The sequence below is a fragment of the Callithrix jacchus genome, chromosome 12 (genome assembly GCF_049354715.1).
Source record: "Callithrix jacchus isolate 240 chromosome 12, calJac240_pri, whole genome shotgun sequence".
Lineage (NCBI taxonomy): Eukaryota > Metazoa > Chordata > Mammalia > Primates > Cebidae > Callithrix > Callithrix jacchus.
In genome coordinates, this window is record NC_133513.1 from 36180680 (window position 1) to 36200418 (window position 19739).

Below are 19739 nucleotides of genomic sequence, written 5' to 3' on the forward strand. Positions count from 1 at the left end.
CAGAGCAAGACTCCATCTCAAAAAAAAAAAAAAAAAAAAAAAGAATAATTTTGTCTATATCTACACAAAATCCTACTGGGATTTTGAAATTGTGTTAAATCTGTATCACTTTGCAGAAAATTGATATTTTACTATGTTCAGCCTTCCAATCTATGAACATGGTGCATTACTTCTTTTATTTAGATCTTATTTATTTAGATTTCCCTCATGGAGGTTTTGTAGTTTTTTGTACACTAGTCTTGTTCATTTTATTAGATTTATCCCTAACAATTTTATGGTCTTTTTAAAGAAGTGATTGTAAATGAAGAAGGGCATGCACCTGTAGTCCCAGCTACTCCAGAGGCTAAGACGAGAGCTACTTGATTCCAGGAGTTCAAGAATAGTCTGGACAATGTAGTGAGATTTTGTCTGTAAAAAATTGTTTTGGTTTTCACATGTCTATTGCTAGTATATAGAAATACAATTATATATATATATATTTAAATTTCATTTTGATTTTTTAAAGTAAAGTAATAGAGATGAGGTCTCACTGTGTTGCTGATGCTGGTCTCAAACTCCCGAGCTCAAGTGATCCTCCTGCCTCAGCATCCCAAAGTATTGGGATTACAGGTGTGAGCCACCACGCCTGGTCTATAAGTAAAATTGATTGATATTTGTTTGTTTTTAAATAGAGACAGGGCCTCTCTCTGTCATCCAGGCTGGAATGTAGTGGTGTGATCAGAGCTCACTGTAGCTTTGAACTCCTGGGCTGAAGCAGTCCTTCCATCGCAGCCTCCCAAGTAGCAGGGATTACTGGCATGTGTCACCATGTCCAGATTATTTATTTAATTTAAATTTTTTTTTTTTTGAGACGGAGTTTTGCTCTTGTTACCCAGGCTGGAGTGCAATGGTGCGATCTCGGCTCACCGCAACCTCCGCCTCCTGGGTTCAGGCAATTCTCCTGCCTCAGCTTCCTGAGTAGCTGGGATTACAGGCATGCGCCACTGTGCCCAGCTAATTTTTTTTGTATTTTTAGTAGAGACGGGGTTTCACCATGTTGACCAGGATGGTCTCGATCTCTTGCCCTTGTGATCCACCCGCCTCGGCCTCCCAAAGTGCTGGGATTACAGGCTTGAGCCACCGCACCTGGCCCTTATTTTTATTTTCATTTTTTTTTTGTAGAGACAGGGTTTCATCATGTTGGCCAGGCTGGTCTTGAACTCCTGACCTTGTGATCCACCCGCCTTGGCCTCCCAAAGTGCTGGGATTACAGGCGTGAGCCACCGTGCCTGGCCTAATTTATTTATTTTTAAAATGTTTGTAGAGATGAGGTCTCACCATCTTGCCAGGTTGGTCTCAAACTCCTGGGCTCAAGTGATCCTCCCATCTTGGCCTCCCAAGGTACTGGGATTGTAAGTGTGAGCCACCATGTCTGCCACATTTGATCTTTGTATGGTTGGATTTACTTTTACTTTATTAGTTTTTTTCATTTAATATCTATGTTTTATTCCTGTTTTCACTTCCTCACCTTATTTTTAATTTTTATTTTTTTAGTTTTTTTGAGACGGGGCCTCTCTCTGTTGCCCAGGCTGGAGTTCAGTGGCACAATCTTGGTTCACTGCAGCCTTGACCTTTCAAGGGCTCAAGTGATTCTCCCACCTCATTCTTTCAACTAACTGGGACTGCTGTCATATGCCACCATGCTCAGCTATTTTTAAAAAATTAAAAAAATTTTTTTTGTAGAGATGGGGTCTCACCATCTTGCCCATGCTGGTCTTGAATTGCTGAAGTTAAGCAATCTGCCTGCCCCAGCCTCCCAAAGTGCTGGGATTACAGGCATGAGCCACTGTGCCTGGCCACCCTACCTTCTTTTGTAATTTTTTTTTTTAAGAGACAGGGTCTTGCTTGTCACCCAATCTGGAGTGTAGTGGCGTGATCATACCTCATCACAGCCTCGACCTCCTGGACTCAAGCTATCCTCCCATTTTAACCTTTAAAGTAGTTTGGATTACAATGAGCCACTGTACCCAGCTTCTCCTGACTTTTTCTCCTGTACTTTTTAACATACTTTTTCTAGTGGTTTTCTAGTGGTTAGGGGATTAAATACACACCCTTAACTAATAGTCTATTTATGATTAATAAATTTTACAAAAGTATAGTTTATTAACCTCCATCCCTTGAGCTATTTTTATCATGTGTTACATTTATGTTACAAGGCCTATAATGAAGTGCAACAATTTTTGCTTTAAATGCTTATATGCATTGGATAACATTGAAAGGTCAAAAAATAAAAATAAAAAAATAAATGCCTATATGCATTTTAAATATAGTAAGAGAAGAAAAACAGAGTAATTTACATTTTTGAATATATCTACAATTTCTGATTCTTCTTTTTTTTTTTTTTGAGATGGAGTCTCCCTCTGTCACCCAGGCTGGAATACAGTGGCGTGATCTCAGCTCACTGCAATGATTCAAGCGATTCTCCTGCGTCAGCCTCCCAAGTAGCTGGGATTACAGGCACACACCACCACAACTGTCTAATTTTTATATTTTTAGCAGAAATGGTTTTTCACCATGTTGGCCAGGCTGGTCTCAAACTCCTGACCTCAAGTGATCCACCCACCTTGGCCTCCCAAAGCACTGAGTTTACAGGCGTAAGCCACCTCTCCCAGCCTACAATTTCTGATTCTTCGAATTCCTTTATAGAAAAGCAATATTCATCTGCTGTCCAGCCTATACAGTAAGATTTTTGATGCAGTAAAGTTTCCCAGTTTCTTGTTTTTTTTTACATCAAAAACTTTTTCATATAGACGAGAAGAAGCTCCAACCACCATGGCTCTTCAGGGTAGGGAACAGTACATTGCAGTTAAAAACAAAAAACTTTCTTTGCAAAAGAAAAAAAGTTTCTTGGATTTCCTTGAATGTAGTACACACAAAAAGTGATGGTTCCCCCAGGCTCCATCAGCAATGGGGAAAGAGCAGAGGGCAGGAACGTAGAGATTTCTTTTTCCAGGCCCAGGCCCACTGTTACTTGTTGAACTGGAAAGAATAGACCCCATGCTCTGAGGGCACGTCCATCGCCTCATGGTTCTGCTGGCTGCTGCTCTCCTTGATTGAAACACTGGAAGAAGGCACAGGGGCGTACCTGTGGGAGATGTAAGCTCCTTGTATAGCTGCAGCCGTCGACATAATACGTCCGACCCTGTGCTGCTGATGGAGGCTGGCTGGAGAGAAATAGGATGGTCCATCCCTGGTGTCAGAACTGAACCTGAAGGTTGCATGAGGTATGAATGGTGGTGCATCCAAGATGGGTTAGGTACTTTTAGAGGAGATGTCTGAGTCACTCTCTGATACGAAGACACAGGAGAGGAAAGGTATGGGGAGAATGCAGACTGAGCAAGCATCCTGTTGGGGGTGATGTTATAAGGGTAAAACCCATTCTGAAGAGACGTGGTGGGGTCATAGGTCAAGGCCATGCTACCCATGTCTCCATTCCTTAGCCAGGCCTGTCCATTTTGCACAAATTTTCCTTGGTTCTGTCGTTTCTTTGGCCCGCCATCAGCAAATTTGCAAAGCAAGGGATTGGATGGGGCCGGTACTCCAGGGGGTGTCTTAATATATTTTCCATTAAAGTGGGTGATGATGGCTTTACACTTCTCTGTGGACTCCATCTTTGCAAAGCCAACCCCTCTGCTGGTCCCACTGGTGTCTCGAAGGATACAGGTGGAGATAACCTGGCCAAAGGGCTTCAGCATCCCCTCCAGTTCCTGCTCATCCATTGACAGTGGGAGGTTAGAGATGTATAAATTTGGGGGGTCCTGTTCCTGTTGCTTTGCCATCTGTGCCTGTACCCCACTGGCCTTCAGTGCTGTTACAGCTTTCTGTGCTGCTGAAGGGCTGTCAAAATCTACAAAGCCATAGCCTTTGCATTTGTTTGTGGTCTTGTCCAGTATGGCCTTAGTGGAGACAATCTTGCCATATGGCTGACACAGCTTGACAAGATCTTGGTCAGTAGTGCCTGGTTGCAATCCTCGGATGTATAGGTTGGTTTTGCTCAGCTGGTCATTTCCATTGCTTCCACTGCTGCTGTTAGGGGTACTGTTGCTTGGGCTAGGTGGTGCCATCTGCTGAGCCAATGACACATATGGCTTCTTGTTGTTTCTACTGTAGCCCAAAGTCGAAATCCCAGGCCTGGAAGTCACGGATAGCAGCATTTTCTCTTTAATGTTAGGGATCTGAGTGAGTAAGACAGAGAGAGAGAGAGAGAGAGAGAGAGAGAGATAGAGAGAGAGGAGGAAGAAAGAGGGGGAGGGAGGAGGAGGGGGAGGGAGGGGGGAGAGGGAGGAAGGAGAAAGGGAGGGAGAAGGAGAAGGGAGGGGGAGCAGAAAGAGGGAGAAAAGAAGCCGGAGGGAGAGAGATGAAGGGGGGCTGTCAAATTTCCCAGTTTCATCTTCTACTTTCCTGGCCAGACTTGGAATCTATCACTTTTCCACAGATCACTGTCTACTTTTCCTGGAGAGCTTTTTAGTACTAACTGTGCTCATTATTATTGGGGGTTCACTGCATCTAGGCTCTTCAGCCAGATCTAGAAAACACATTGTTAACAATTATGAGGCTGGGCGTGTGGCTCAGGCATGTAATCCCAGCACTTTGGGAGGCCAAGGCAGGCAGATCACCTGTCAGGAGCCTGGCCAACATAGTGAAATCCCATCTCTACTAAAAATACAAAAATTAGCAGGGTGTGGTGGTGCACACCTGTAATTCCAGCTACTTGGGAGGCTGAGGCAGGAGAATCACTTGAACCCTGGAGGTGGAGAATGCAGTGAGCTGAGACACGCCACTACACTCCAGCCTGGGTGACAGAGAGAGACTGTCTCAAAACAAAGAAAAAACAAAACAGTTATGAGAGGAGTCTAATAATTTACATATACAATTTAATCTCAGTTTTGTACTTGAAATGCATTTATTACAGTGTGTGAGCTGGTATAATAGCATGTTTATGTACCTAATTATCTACTATGATTAATTGAATACTAAATTATTTCCCTTCTAAACTATATAATAAATTACTTTTTTGGGGGGGTCCAGTTCCAAACTTAAAAAAGCCCAATAGAATATTTCTAATATATAGCTGGTGTTACTGTTAATTTTTTTAAATCTTAGAGTAAGGTTACAATGTCCTATCAGTAAGACAGTATAAAATAAGAAGCAACGGGAAAACTCTTGCACAGAAACTTGTAGAGATTCTGTTTGGCACATTGTCCAAGGTTAGGTGTTCTTTTTGGGAAAGCCCTAGCAATCTCTTATCTATTCAATTTCTGTAAATGTCATACACTACAAAACGTCATTTGCTTTGTAGTATTTCTTAAGTCGTGTAATAAATATTCTTAATATATTTTATTATTTTTAGATCATGTAATAAATATTCTGTACAATGTTTGGTGCTATTGTGAATGGAACTTATTTCTTTTATTATCATTGGGGAAAACAATTGATGTTATATTCTCCAAGAAAATGTTTTCTGAGAGGATAGTGATAAATGTTATGAACGTACGTTGGTATTTCTGCAAACTTGGCATCCGAAGGTGGTGCTCCTAGTGACAATGCACTGGAATATCAGGGGGTCTAGAGGAGGCTGTGTCATGTGTTCCTTCCTTTCTTTTGATTAATGTCTATTTTCTGATTTTCCTAAATGTTTGTGTATCTCTGTGTAATTCTTGGTGGCTAGCCAGTAACAGTATGATAATGAAATATTCGTCGTTTTCCTGTCTGGGAGAAGCTGGGCTGCCGGGTGCGTTTTCCTCTCAGTAAGGGCATTTGGTGGGAGCCTCCGGCGTAGCCACACCCCGCGCGTCTCCACCGCTGCCCTCGGCTCAGCCCCGCCCTACCCCGCCTCGCGGGTCTCCCCAGCAGCCTTCCGCTCAGCTCCGCCCCGCCCCGCCCCGCGCGTCTCCCCAACAGCCTTCCGCTCAGCTCTTCGGCTCCCCGCGGCTACCCTCCCCGGCTCCCTGCTCCGCCCCGCCCCGCCCCGCGCGTCTCCCCAACGACCCTCGGCTCAGCCTCGCCCTGCTCCCTCCCCTTCCCGCCCCTTCCCCAACTCTCGTGGCGCGCTCCTAGCTCTAGAGGTTGTTAGGTAGCTGCTCTCCAGCGGCCTCTTTGCTCCTGTGCGCCGCGGGCTCTTCGCGGCTCGGCTACCTCTGGGTGTAGTTGCAGCTCGTGAGTCTGGCCGCTGAGTCGCGCGCCCAACGTGCCCTGGAGGCTGCGGGGTGCGCGTGGGTAGGAGCGCGGGTCGAGGGGAGTCCTGCGGACCTGAGCCAGTAGGCGCGGGCCGGTCAGTGCTGCGGAGAGAGCGCGGCCGGCCCCCGAGACCCCTAGGCTGGGTTTCAGCGGAGGGGCGCCGCCGGGGCCGTCCCGCGAGCTCCCGAGGGAGGACTGGGCTCGGGCCGGCTTCTCTGCGCTTCGGACGGCGGCACGTGTGAATCATTTAGTCTCGTAGCTGCTAGTTAATGGTTAAGCATCTCTTTTTATTTGGTACCTCGGTGAGTTTTTACAGCCATAGGTTTTAGCGAATAAAAAAGGCTCTGAGGTGCGTGATTTACCTGCGTTCACTGGCCAGCTGGCGAGGGAGGCCAGGTATTGCAGTCCATGTCTCGTGTTGCTGTGGGTGAGAGGCTCTGCCCGGCAGCCACTCGGGTGCTTCTTAGCCCCCAGGTAGGACATGTGCCTTCCTGAGTACTCTGGAAGCCGGGAAATGTGCCCAACGGTCTTGCTGCTAGCCCATAGAAGGGCTAGCCTGAGATTCGAGGGGACAACGACCTCCCAGAGAGTCAGATTGGGGGTCCAGTGTGAAGAGTGCTACTAAATGATTTTGTCCTCTCGGCCAGGGTTTACTCTCCGTTGGACCACAACAGTTCTAGAGAGTTGAGAGGGCAGGAGCTGCACGAACCATAATCCTACCTGGAAGAAACACCCCTGAGAGGTCAGACCTCTCATCAGAGCGGAAGTGGAAGAGACCCTCCCCAAAAGAACAGATTCTAGATTTGCAAGGCCAGATGCAATTTTTGATCCCGCGGCTCCAAATGAGTGTGACTTCAGACTTCACATCGTTGCCATCACAACTTTGTGAAGGTGGATCAGCGAGAGGTGTGCCGCATCAGAGCAGTGAATGAGGGGCAGGCTACCCAGGAAATGTCCCTTCTCTTTGGGCATTTGACCTGAGGAAGTTTAATTTAACCTCTCCAAACAGCCCACATTTCTTTTGTTCTTCACTCAGATTTTTCAGATTCTGAGCTCACATGCAATGCCCACGTATTTTTTATCTGGATTTTTTTTTTTGAGCTGGAGTTTTGCTCTTGTTACCCCGGCTGGAGTGCAATGGTGCAATCTCAGCTCACTGCAACCTCAGCCACCTGGGTTCAAGCGATTCTCCTGTCTCAGCCTTCCAAGTAGCTGGGATTACAGGTGTGCACCACCATGCCCGAATGATTTTTGTATTTTTTCTAGTAGAGATGGGGTTTCACCGTGTCAGTCAGGCTGGTCTTGAACGCCTGACCTCAGGTGATCCACCCTAGGATTACAGGCGTGAGTCACTGTGCCTAGCTTTTTTTTTTTGAGACTGATTTTTAGGCGTGAGTGCAATAGCTCGATCTCAGCTCACCGCAACCTCTGCTTCCCCGGTTCAAGAGATTCTCCTGCCTCAGCCTCCCAAATAGCTGGGATTACAGGCATGTGCCACCATGCCTGGCTGATTTTGTATTTTTAGTAGAGACGGGGTTTCTTCATGTTGGTCGGGCTGGTCTTGAACTCCTGACCTCAAGGTGACCCTCCCGACTTCAAAGTGATCCGCCCACCTTGGCCTCCCAAAGTTCTGGGATTACAGGCATGAGCCACCGCGCCTGGCTTTCATTCTGTTTTTATTCTTACCTTAGAATCACAAGACGGTAGTGCAGGAAGAGTATATAGTATTTAAGTATTTCTGCCTCATTTGAAAGAAAAAACATGTATGGAGCCTGAGAGAATCAATGAATTACTACCTTTGTTACTGATCAAGATAAGAGTTTCTTGGTTTCTTCATTCTTTTGCATAGTTGAAACAAGTCTTATCAAAAGATTATGAAATTGTAATCAAATTAGGATAAATATTAAAAAAAAATCTTGTACTAAAGCATTTATTCTCTTTTTTAGAGTTTCTGTGAATTGTTCAACAGTATTCCCAGTATTATATTGATAGGAAAACAGATAAATAGTGCAACCTGAGTGTTTCCTACCAATCAGTTTTGACAAAGACACTGTTTCTATATCAGGATCCCATCATTTATAAATTGGTTGTATTGTAAATTCTTTTTGTGTCTTAGAGACATAAATTGTTAATCATTGGTATACATGGTTTATTTTCACCCAGTGAAAAACTGCGTGTCTAAGCCCAACAGAATCTGGTCATAGAGCTGTCTCTGCTTTGTTAAAACAGTCTCTTCTGTGTAGCATTTTAGGAAGTTGGATCCAGGAGCAGCAAGCAGGCTAGATTTCGCCTAACTTACCTCCTCTCCCAGCATTACCTTCACTCTTCACCTTTTTCCAAGACCAATAGAAAATGAACATCCCAGGTGAGTTGTTATTATCAGCTTTATTTATAATGCCTTGAATGAGCCTTTTAAGGGTCATTAGATTAGATTGGAAATATAGAAATCAACAGGAAAAAGACAATAGCAGATTGATTTAATACGTAGGTAAGTACAAGTTTTATGGTCTTTCGTATTTATCAAAATTGAGCTATAAATTTGTCTCTTTTTGATAACCATTATGTGATATAGCTGGCCTAGAGTTTGAACTGGTACAATGCCATTTTATAAAATGAGAAAAGTGTTTCCATTCTCCTCACAACGAATGCTAACCTTGGCCTCTGTAAGACTGCTAGTTTACTTTGCAAAGAGATAAAGCTGCATACCTTCTCTTATCTGTAACTGCCAGAATTGCTGGCCTTTGTTTACCGGTAATGACCAGAGTAAGCACCCCTGGATAATTCCATCCTGGTGCTAAGTAACCTAAAATTATGTGGACCCCACACCTGTCCAAATAATGTATAAGCTAATGTTTATCTTAATTTCTGTAAACCTCTTAAGTGGCAATCGGAATGACAAAAGTCCCCTGGCCCTTGGAATGTCCGGAGCCCCCCTCACCCTTGTCTCAGCATAGGAGGTGATTGACAGCTTTCATCCTCCTCCTCCTCACCCCCACTCCCAAGGTGGTCTTGTGGGTATAAAAAGGTCTTGTCTCCCTTCTTTCTCTGCCACGGGTTGGAGAGACATGAGTCCTCTGTGGTCGCTGGCAATAAACCCTGCAATTTGGCATACTTTTGTCTTGGTGTTGACTTTCTGTGCTTGGTTCGATACAACATTACACAATGCAGGCATCTGTCATATGGTTTACATTTCCATAAAGAAAAACCATATTGATTATTAGTGAGACATGAAGACTTCCTGGCAGTGAGTTTAAAATTATTCTCTTGCACTCCGCATGGGCGATGAAGTGTGCAACCTTCCAATAACTTCAATAAAAGAAATTCAGGCTGAGCGCGGTGGCTCACACCTGTAATCCCAGCACTTTGGGAGGCCGAGGCAGGCAGATCATCTGGGGTGTTCGAGACCAGTTTGACCAACATGGAGCAACACTGTCTCTACTAAAAATACAAAATTAGCTGGGCGTGGTAGGGCATGCCTGTAATCACAGCTATTTGGGAGGTTGAAACAGGAGGATTGCTTGAACCCAGGAGGTGGAGGTTGTGGTGAGCCGAGATCACACCATTGCATTCCAGCCTGGGCAACAAGAGTGAAACTTTGTCTCTCTCACACACACACACACACACACACACTCACTCACACAGAGACACTGAAACTCAGCCTCTTTCAGTGGGAACAGAGGACTGAAGAGCTATGAAAAAACTCAGTGAATATAGGTTTTCAGAGAATCAAAATATTGTAGTACAGTATCATATATAGATTAGTAGAGTAACCACTAGCCTTATGTGGATATTGAAATAAAATTAAAATGTAATTGTAAGTCACATAGTAACATTTTAAGTGCTTAGTTGCCACATGTGGCTAGTGGCTACCAAGTTGGACAGCACTGCTTTAGACCATTTTCTGGTGTTGCTGTTTGATACGGGGATAAAATATAGAGTATCTGGAGGAAGAAATCAAGTGCATCTTCAGTCTATTTCAGTAAATGATTTTTTTCCCCCATTTAGGCTGTATTTATGGGGTAATATACACAAGTCACAGTTATACTTTCTGGCATTTGTGCCTATAATTCTATTTCACATTTCAGACCTTTATTTTCTGAACAAACCAGAAGAGGTAAAGGAACTGAGAAAGTGTGATTAATGGTATAAATTGAAATAGACATGTTATATTCAAATATTAATGTAATAGTTGATACACTAAGGTTCAGATCAAAACCAAAATACATTATTACAAAAAATATGAATGGCTGAATTTCTAAGACAGACTATCATATTAGTTTTAAAAACCAAAATACAGCCATATTATTTCTTAAACACTTGTTTTTAAGAAATCTGAAAGTCCAGGCACACTAGCTCACGCCTGTAATCCTAGCACTTTGGGAGGTCAGGTGGGCAGATCACCTGAGGTCGGGAGTTCGAGACCAGCCTGACCAACATGGAGAAACCCTGTCTCTATTAAAAATATAAAATTAGGGGCCGGGTGCAGTGGCTCAAGCCTGTAATCCTGGCACTTTGGGAGGCCGAGGCGGGTGGATCACAAGGTCAAGAGATTGAGACCATCCTGGTCAACACGGTGAAACCCCGTCTCTACTAAAAATACAAAAAATTAGCTGGGCATGGTGGTGTGTGCCTGTAATCCCAGCTACTCAGGAGGCTGAGACAGGAGAATTGCCTGAACCCAGGAGGTGGAGGTTGCGGTGAGTGGAGATCGCGCCATTGCACTCCAGCCTGGGTAACAAGAGCGAAACTCCATCTCAAAAACAAAAACAAAAACAAAAAACATAAAATTAGCTGGGAGTGGTGGTGCAGGCCTGTAATCCCAGCTACTAAGGAGGCTGAGGCAGGAGAATCATTTGAACCTGGAACGCCACTACACTCCAGCCTGGGCAGCAAGAGTAAAACTCTGTCTCAAAAAAAACAAAATAAAACAACAACAAAAAACCCCTAAAATTGTTAAAGGAAGGAAAGCAAAGAAATGGGCAAAATATTTCTGGCAAAAATAATTAAAAAGCAAATAAGAGTACCCTTCTTTATATCAAAGTGGAACTTGCACCCTTAATGGTATGAAAATAGATATCACACAATGATAAGTAGCAAAATTAGCAAGAGGATAAAAGTCATGTTTTTATGTAGCCAAATGCAAAAGCAGGTGCTGCCTTGGTGATAGAAAACTATTGAGAGAGGCAGGATGCCTCTTTCAGCTTATGACAGATCAAGGAGATTAAAAATAAGGAAACATAGCTAGCTATCCTGTATTTTACCTAATGGAATATTTTGCTCTTCAGGGAAAAATTGCAAAAATTGAAAAGATAATAAAATTCTAAAATTCAGAGGTATTCTATGTCAGATGGTTTCTAAATATTGTAAATTTGTATAATAAATCTCAACAGCAAAAGTGTAACATGGATATCATTGTTTACCCAAAATAAAACTGAAGTAAAAAAGGTTAAGTGCCATGCCTATTATGGGATCTAGGTCACCTGACAATAAATTTTTCATCACTCATTTTTCATCATTAGATCATATTCTGGTCACTAAGAAAATACTAAAAAGTAGAAATTTGTTAGAAGTAGAATTTTGAGGCGAGGGACAGTAGGCCATGCCTATATTTCCAGCACTTTGGGAGACTGAGGTGGGTGGCTCACCTGAGGTCAGGAGTTCAAGACCAGCCTGGCCAACATGGCAAAACCCATCTCTACCAAAAATACAAAAAAAATTATCCGGGCATGGTGGCAGGTACCTGTAGTCCCAGCTACTTGGGAGACTGAGGCAGGATAATTGCTTAAACCAGGAGGTGGAGTTTGCAGTGAGCTGTGATGGCTCCACTGCATTCCAACCTGGGCGACAGAGCAAGACCCCTTCTCAAAAAAAAAAAAAAAAAAAAGAAGTAGAATTTTGAGTTATTACATCCTTATTTGTGAGCTTTAAAACTGAAAGGACAGCTGGGCTCGGTGGCTCACACATGTAATCCCAACATTTTGGGAGGTCAAGGTGGGCGGATCACAAGGTCAGGAGATCGAGATCATTCTGACCAACATGGTGAAACCCCGTCTCTACTAAAATACAAAAAATTAGTAGGGCGAGGTGGCGGGTGCCTGTAGTAGCTGTAGTCCCAGCTACTTGGGAGGCTGAGGTAGGGGGATTGCTTGAACCCAGGCGGTGGAAGTTGCAGTGAGCTGAGATTGTGCCACTGTGCTCCAACCTGGGCGACAGAGCAAAACTCGGTCTCAAAAAAAACAAAACAAAAACAAAAACTGAAAGGACACAGCAATCATGTTCACTTAAAGAAGACAATAAATAAATAAATAAATAAATAAATAAAAAGAAAAAAGAAAAAGCGCAGTGGCTCACGCCTGTAATCTCAGCACCTTGGGAGGCCAAGGCAGGCGAATCACAAGGTCAAGAGATTGAGACCATCCTGCCCAACATGGTGAAACTCCGTCTCTACTAAAAAATACAAAAATTAGTTGGGCGTAGTGTCGTGCGCCTGTACTCGCAGCTACTCGGGAGGCTGAGGCAGGATAATTGCTTGAACCCGGAGGCAGAGGGTGCAGTAAGCCAAGATCGCGCCAGTGCACTCCAGCCTGGCGATGGAGGGAGACTCCGTCTCAAAAAAAGAAAAAAAAAGAAAAAGAACTGAAAGGACACATCTGTAATCCCAGCACCTTGGGAGGCCGAGGCAGGTGGATCACCAGGTCATGAGATCAAGACCATCCTGGCCAACATGGTGAATGCAAAATTTAGCCAGGCATGTTGGTGGATGTCTGTTGTCCCAGCTACTTGGGAGGCTGAGGCAGGAGAATCGCTTGAACCTGGGAGGTGGAGGTTGCAGTGAGCCAAGATCGAGCCACTGCACTCCAGCCTTGCAACAGAGAGAGACTCCATCTCAAAAAAAAAAAAAAGAAAAAAAGAAAAAAAAGAAAAAGAAAAAGAAAGAAAAAGACTGAAAGGAATAGATGGATTACTTCACTTAGGGTATATAATCACAAAAGAAATCGTCCCCTAAATAAAACTTTGGATTTAAGGTAAATATTAAAATCCAAATTATTAATTAACTGGAATAAATTGTAAGGAGAATACTTTAGGATGACAAGTAAATTTATTGCAGAATACTGTAACTTATTTTTATAACTAAACTGAAAATATTGCCAGGCATGGTGGCTCACGCCTGTAATCCAAGCACTATGAAGACCAAGGCGGGTGGATCACCTGAGGTTGTGAGTTCAAGACCAGTCTGACCAACATGGTGAAACCCTGTCTTAAAAAAAAAACAAAAAACAAATAAACTGAAAATATGAATTATGTATTTGTTCAAAGAAACTGGAAAAGCAAAGCAGGACAAGGTTAGGATAAAAATCATTAATTAACATAAAACAAATAAGGAGCAAGGCTAAATGTAAAACTAAAAGCAGTTTGTTGGAACTGGTCATAAAAGTGGTTAAGTTTAAAGCTGGCATTAATAAAGAAGCAAGGTAATACAGCAAAAATTTAAACAGCTTTAAGAAAGTACACCTAGTAACAAAATCTTATAAGGTAACACAACAAACGAAAATCACAAAAAATATAGGGAGGCTACATCAAGGATTATACCAAAGAATAAATGCAGCATGTTCTATTGGAATATCCTCTCCATGAAAGTAGTAATTTTGTTCACAAGAATCTTTCCAACACTGTAACAGCAGATGCTCAATATGTATTCACTGAATAAATGACTGACCAAGTAGGGTTTATATCAAAGAAAGTATGGCTACTTCAACAATAAGAAACTTACTGGAGGCTGGGAGTGGTGGCTTACTCCTGTAATCCCAGCTCTTTGGGAGTATAAGGTAAGAGGATTGCTTGAGGCCAGGAGTTTGAGAACAGCCTGGGCAACATGGCAAAACCCTGTCTCTACAAAAAAAAGGCAAAAAAAATTAGCTGGGCATGGTGGCGTATGCCTGTAGTCCTGGCTACTTGGGAAGATTACCTGAGCCCAGGAGGTCAGTGCTGTGGTGAACAGCGGTCACACTAGCCCAGGCAACAGAGTGAGACCCTGGCTCAAAAAGAAAAACCAAAAAAGCTCCCCAATTTCGTGGAGATACTACATCAACACATTTATCTTGAATACAGAATAATTATATGAAAGTCACTAGGCTGGGTGCAGCAGTTTATGCCTGTAATCCTAGCACTTCGTGAGGCCAAGACAGGAAGATTGCTTGAGGCCACGAGTTCAAGTCTAACCTGGCCAACATAGCAAGACCCTGTCTCTAAAAAAGTGAAAAAATTAAAAATGTCACTAGCTAACAGGTAATTAGATACACATTTTATTAATTAATTTTTATTTTTACTTTTTTTGAGATGAAGTCTTGCTCTGTCTCCCTGGCTGAAGGGCAGTGGTGTAATCTCAGCTCACTGCAAATCTCCACCTTGGTTCAAGCAATTCTCATGTGTCAGCCTCCTAAGTAGCTGGGATTCCAGGCGCTGGCCACCATGCCTGGCTAATTTTTGTATTTTTATTAGAGATGGGATTTCACCATCTTGGCCAGGCTGGTCTCGAACTCCTGACCTCAGGTGATCTTCCTGCCTCGGCTTCCCAAAGTGCTGAGATTACAGGTGTGAGCTGCCACACCTGGCCTAGATACAAATTTTAAACATGTTAGCTAATAACAAGTTATAAATAGAAATGGAAGAAAAATGGGAATACTTGTAATGTAAAAAATGATAAATTAGGCATAAATTTAGTTTCATTGAGGAAGTTACACTGGGGCAAAGTCCTGAAGGAGAAATCATAAAAAAATACTAAATCCAATAGAAGTCTTAAAAAGAGAAAAAAGATCAAACAACAGCTGGAACAAGTAGAAAGCTAGAAACAAATAGATTATAGACTTGAAGAGTCATATCAATATTCTTGTTACATAAAAATGCCTCAAATATCCAAAGGCAGATATTGCCAAATTGGATTTCAAAAAGAGTATTGCTCACTTATATACTATAGACAAGAAACTCATATTAATATAAAGACAGAAATAGGTTAAAAGTAGAAGGACTGAGGCTGGCGAGGTGGCTCATACCTATAATCCTAGCACTTTGGGAGGCCAAGGCAGGTGGATCACTTGAGGTTGGGGGTTCAAGACCAGCATAGCCAACTTGATGAAGGCCCATCTCTACTAAAAGTACAAAAAGATTATCAGGGTATGGTGGCGGGTGTCTGTAGTCCCAGCTACTTGGGAGGCTGGGGCAATAGAATCTCTTGAACCCCAGAGGCGGAGGTTGCAGTGAGGCAAGATTGCACCACTGTACTTTAGCCTGCGCACAGAGCAAGACTCTGTCTCAAAAAAAAAAAAAAAGTAGAAGGATTGTAAAAGATATACCATGCTAACGCTAATCAAATTAAGATATACCAAGCTAACACTAAACAGACAGATTTCTTTTTTCTTCTTCTTTTTTTTTGTTTTGAGATGGAGTCTTGCTCTGTCACCCAGGCTGGAGAGCAGTGGCATGATCTCAGCTCACTGCAACCTCCACCTCCTGGGTTCAAGTGATTCTCCTGCCTCAGCCTCCTACTGGGATTGCAGGCATTCGCCACCATGCCCAGCTAATTTTTGTATTTTTATTAGAGATGGGATTTCACCATGTTGACCAGCCTGGCCTCAAACTCCTGACCTCAGGTGATCCACCTGTCTCAGCCTCTCAAAGTGCTGGGATTACAGGCAGGAGCTGCCACGCCCAGCCTAAGCAGACAGCTTTCATATCAGATTAAATATTGGACAGGAGATTTCAAAACAAAGAGTATTACAAGTTGAGTATCCCCAACCAGAAACCTGAAATTCTTGGGAAGTTTTTGAGCACTGACATGATGCTCAACAGAAATGTTGAGTAGAACATTTCATATTTTGGATTTTTTCATTAGGGATGCTGAAGCTATTTATAAGTAGAATGCCAATATTCAAAAATCTGAAAGGATTCAAAATCAGAAACACTTCTGGTCCCAAGCATTTTGGATAGGGGATAGTCAACCAACCCGTATCATGGCTAAAAAGAACCTTATATAATGATAAACACGTCAAGAGGATACAAAAATCCTAAATGCTTATTTACCTTGTAGTTCTATAACTTTTGCTTATCTGCCTTCTAGTTCTATAAAAATCCTAAATGCAGCCGGGTGCGGTGGCTCATGCCTATAATCCCAGCACTTTGGGAGGCCGAGGCAGGTGGATCACGAGGTCAAAGTTGGAGACCATCTGGCCAACACAGTGAAACCCGATCTCTACTAAAAAAAAAAACACAAAAATTAGCTGGGTGTGGTGGTACATGCCTGTAGTTCCAGCTACAGGCCAGGTGCCAGGGAACAGGCTCTCAATGAGTGCAGGAGTCAGGTGCTGTGCAAAGGAGACACAGAAAGGAAGAGGAGTGTTTCAACAGACTATGACAGGTGGCCAGTAAAAGACTTCCAAGAATAAAAATATGTTACTTAGGCTGGGTGCAGTGGCTTACCCCTATAATCCCAGCATTCTGGGGGGCTGAGGTGGGTGGGTCACCTGAGGTCAGGAGTTTGAGACCAGCCTGGCCAACATGGTGAAACCCCATCTCTACTAAAAATGCAAAAAATTAGCCTGCCATGGTGGTAGCTGCCTGTAATTCCAGCTACTCGGGAGGCTGAGGCAGGAAATCACTTGAAGCTGGGAGGCGGAGGTTGCAGTGAGCCAAGATCGTGCAAAAAAAATCTAAATGCTTATCTTCCTTGTAGTTCTATAACTTTTTATTTCACATATTTTGTTTCACATATTTATGTGAAACAAAAAGTTATAGAACTACAAGGAAAAGTAGACAGTTGCACAATTAATAATCAGAGATTTTAAAACCCTTTTCTTAATAATTGATAGAACAAATAGAAAAATCTGGTCCAGGCGCGGTGGCTCACGCTTGTAATCTCAGCACTTTGGGAGGCTGAGTTGCGTCAGGAGTTCTCGACCAGCCTGGCCAGCATGGTGAAACCCTGTCTCTACTAAAAAAATACAAAAAATTAGCCAGGCATGGTGGCACATGCCTGTAATCCCAGCTACTTGGAGGCTGAGGAAGGAGAATTGGTTGAACCTGGGAGGTGGAGGTTGCAGTGAGCTGAGATCATGCCATTGCACTCCAGGCTGGGCAACAAAAACGAAACTCCATCTCAAAAAAAAACGAAAGTCTGTAAGGATATGCAAGATTAAACGAAACTATCAACACAACCAACTTGACCTAACTGATGTTTTTACTATACTCTACAGCAGAATATACATTCTTTTCGTGTGCACATGGGATATTTACTAAGACAGATCACATTCTGGGCCATAAAACAAATCTTGATAAGTATTAAAGGATTAAGTCATTTTGAACTGACTGAAATTTATAGAATTTTAGAATTTATAGCAGGCCAGGCAGGATGGCTCATGCCTGTAATCTCAGCACTTTGGGAGGCCAAGGTGGTTGGATAACTTGAGGTCAGGAGTTTGAGACCAGCCTGGCCAACATGGTGTAAACCCTGTCTCTACTAAAAATATAAATATTAGCGGGACATAGTGGTGGGTGCCTGTAATCCCAGCTACTCAGGAGGCTGAGGCAGGAGAATCGCTGGAACCTGGGAGGCAGAGGTTACAGAGAGTCAAGATTGTGTCATTGCACTCCAGCCTCCGCAACAAGAGCAAAACTCCTCTTTTCCAATTCCTTAAAAAAAAAGGCCGGGCACGGTGGCTCACGCCTGTAATCCCAGCACTTTGGGAGGTCGAGGTGGGTGGATCACAAGGTCAAGAGATCGAGACCATCCTGGTCAACATGGTGAAACCCCGTCTCTACTAAAAATACAAAAAAAAAAAATTAGCTGGGCATGGTGGCGCGTGCCTGTAATCTCAGCTACTCAGGAGGCTGAGGCAGGAGAATTGCCTGAACCCAGGAGGCGGAGGTTGCAGTGAGCCAAGATCATGCCATTGCACTCCAGCCTGGGTAACAAGAGCGAAACTCCGTCTAAAAAAAAAAAAAAAAAAAAAAAAAAAAATCCTAGTGTTCCCAGAGTGCAATTCTTTTTCTGAAATCCCATTGTCTTTTTGTTTCTAGTACAGCAGAGGAGAAAGCTGAAGCTAGGATACCTCTCTTTCCTGTGTAGTCAGCTGTTCTTTCATCTGGAACTTGTGAGATTTTGTTCTTGTCATTCAGAATTATATAAATGTATGTGTCAGTGTGCCTTTTACATTAACTCTAGGTTGGTATTTTTCTTTCTATTCTTTCAATACTTTAGATATTTCACTCCACTTTTCTTACTTGCATGGGTTTTGAGATTTTGCTGTAAGTCGTATCCTTTTTTTCTGGTGCTCTCCTCCCCTCCTACCCCTGGTAGGTTTTTTTTTTTTTTTGAGACGGAGTTTCGCTCTTGTTACCCAGGCTGGAGTGCAATGGCGCGATCTCGGCTCACCGCAACCTCCGCCTCCTGGGTTCAGGCAATTCTCTTGCCTCAGCCTCCTGAGTAGCTGGGATTACAGGCACGCACCACCGTGCCCAGCTAATTTTTTGTAATTTTAGTAGAGACGGGGTTTCACCATGTTGACCAAGATGGTCTCGATCTGTTGACCTCGTGATCCACCCGCCTCGGCCTCCCAAAGTGCTGGGATTACAGGCTTGAGCCACCGCGCCCGGCCCCCCTGGTAGGTTTTTTTAAGATTTTGTCTTTGTCTTTGATTTTCTGCTGTTTGAACACGATGTGTCTAGTTGTATGTTGTATTTATCTTTCTTGGTCCTTGGTGTTTTTTGAGCTTTCTGGATCTGTCATCAATTTTGGAATGTTTTGGCCATTGTTACTTCAGATATTTCTTCTTTATTCTCGTTTTTCCTTTTGGTATTTCAATTATGTGTATGTTACACCTTTTGGTGTTGTTCTACAGTTCTTAGATTTTTTTTTTTTGGACAGAGTCTTACTGTTTCTCCTAGGCTGGAGTGTGGTGGTGTGATCTTGGCTCAGTGCAACCTCCACCTGCTGAGTTCTAGTGATTCTCTTGCCTCAGACTCCCAACTAGCTGGGATTACAGGTGTATGCCACCACTCTAACTAATTTTTGTATTTTTAGTAGAGATAGGGGTTTCACCATGTTGGCCAAGCTGGTCTCAAGCTCCTGACCTCAAATGATCCACTTGCCTCAGCCTCCCAAAGTGCTGGGATTATAGGCATGAGCCACCACTCTTGGCTTTGTTTTCATTTATTTATTTATTTTTTAATGTTATTTCTCTTTGCATTTCACTTGGGAAAGTTTCTATTGACCTATTTTCCTTCCTTTGCTAGTTCTAAGAGTGGGTCTTTCTTTGATTTTTCTCCATGAGGAGTTGGTGAGGTTCCTAGAGAGAAAGTCCATAAATGTTGGGTACTCCACTGAGACTGTTGTTCCCAGGAGTTTCTCACTCTGATGCTCCTCACACTCAGCCTCTAGCAGATTTCAGATGAAACATTTAAGTGCTCCTACCAATTTATGTCTTTGGTAGCTTCTATTCCAGGTAAGCAGATCTTGGCTGTGACTGGCTGTG

The 19739-nt window shown here is 43.2% G+C and overlaps 1 protein-coding gene and 1 pseudogene across 1 annotated transcript in view; one reads left to right on the forward strand and one right to left on the reverse strand.

Moving 5' to 3' along the window:
- Positions 1-2881: 2881 nt before the first annotated feature.
- Positions 2882-4229, reverse strand: LOC100400087 (RNA-binding motif, single-stranded-interacting protein 2 pseudogene; annotated as a pseudogene).
- A 2066-nt stretch (positions 4230-6295) lies between these two features.
- LOC100405404 (ribosome biogenesis protein BMS1 homolog) overlaps positions 6296-19739 on the forward strand; it is an 83680-nt gene continuing 70236 nt past the window's right edge. The window contains exon 1 of the transcript XR_008475233.2: positions 6296-8581. The gene's annotated coding sequence lies outside the window, so the exon portion shown is untranslated. The remainder of the gene's footprint in view (positions 8582-19739) is intronic.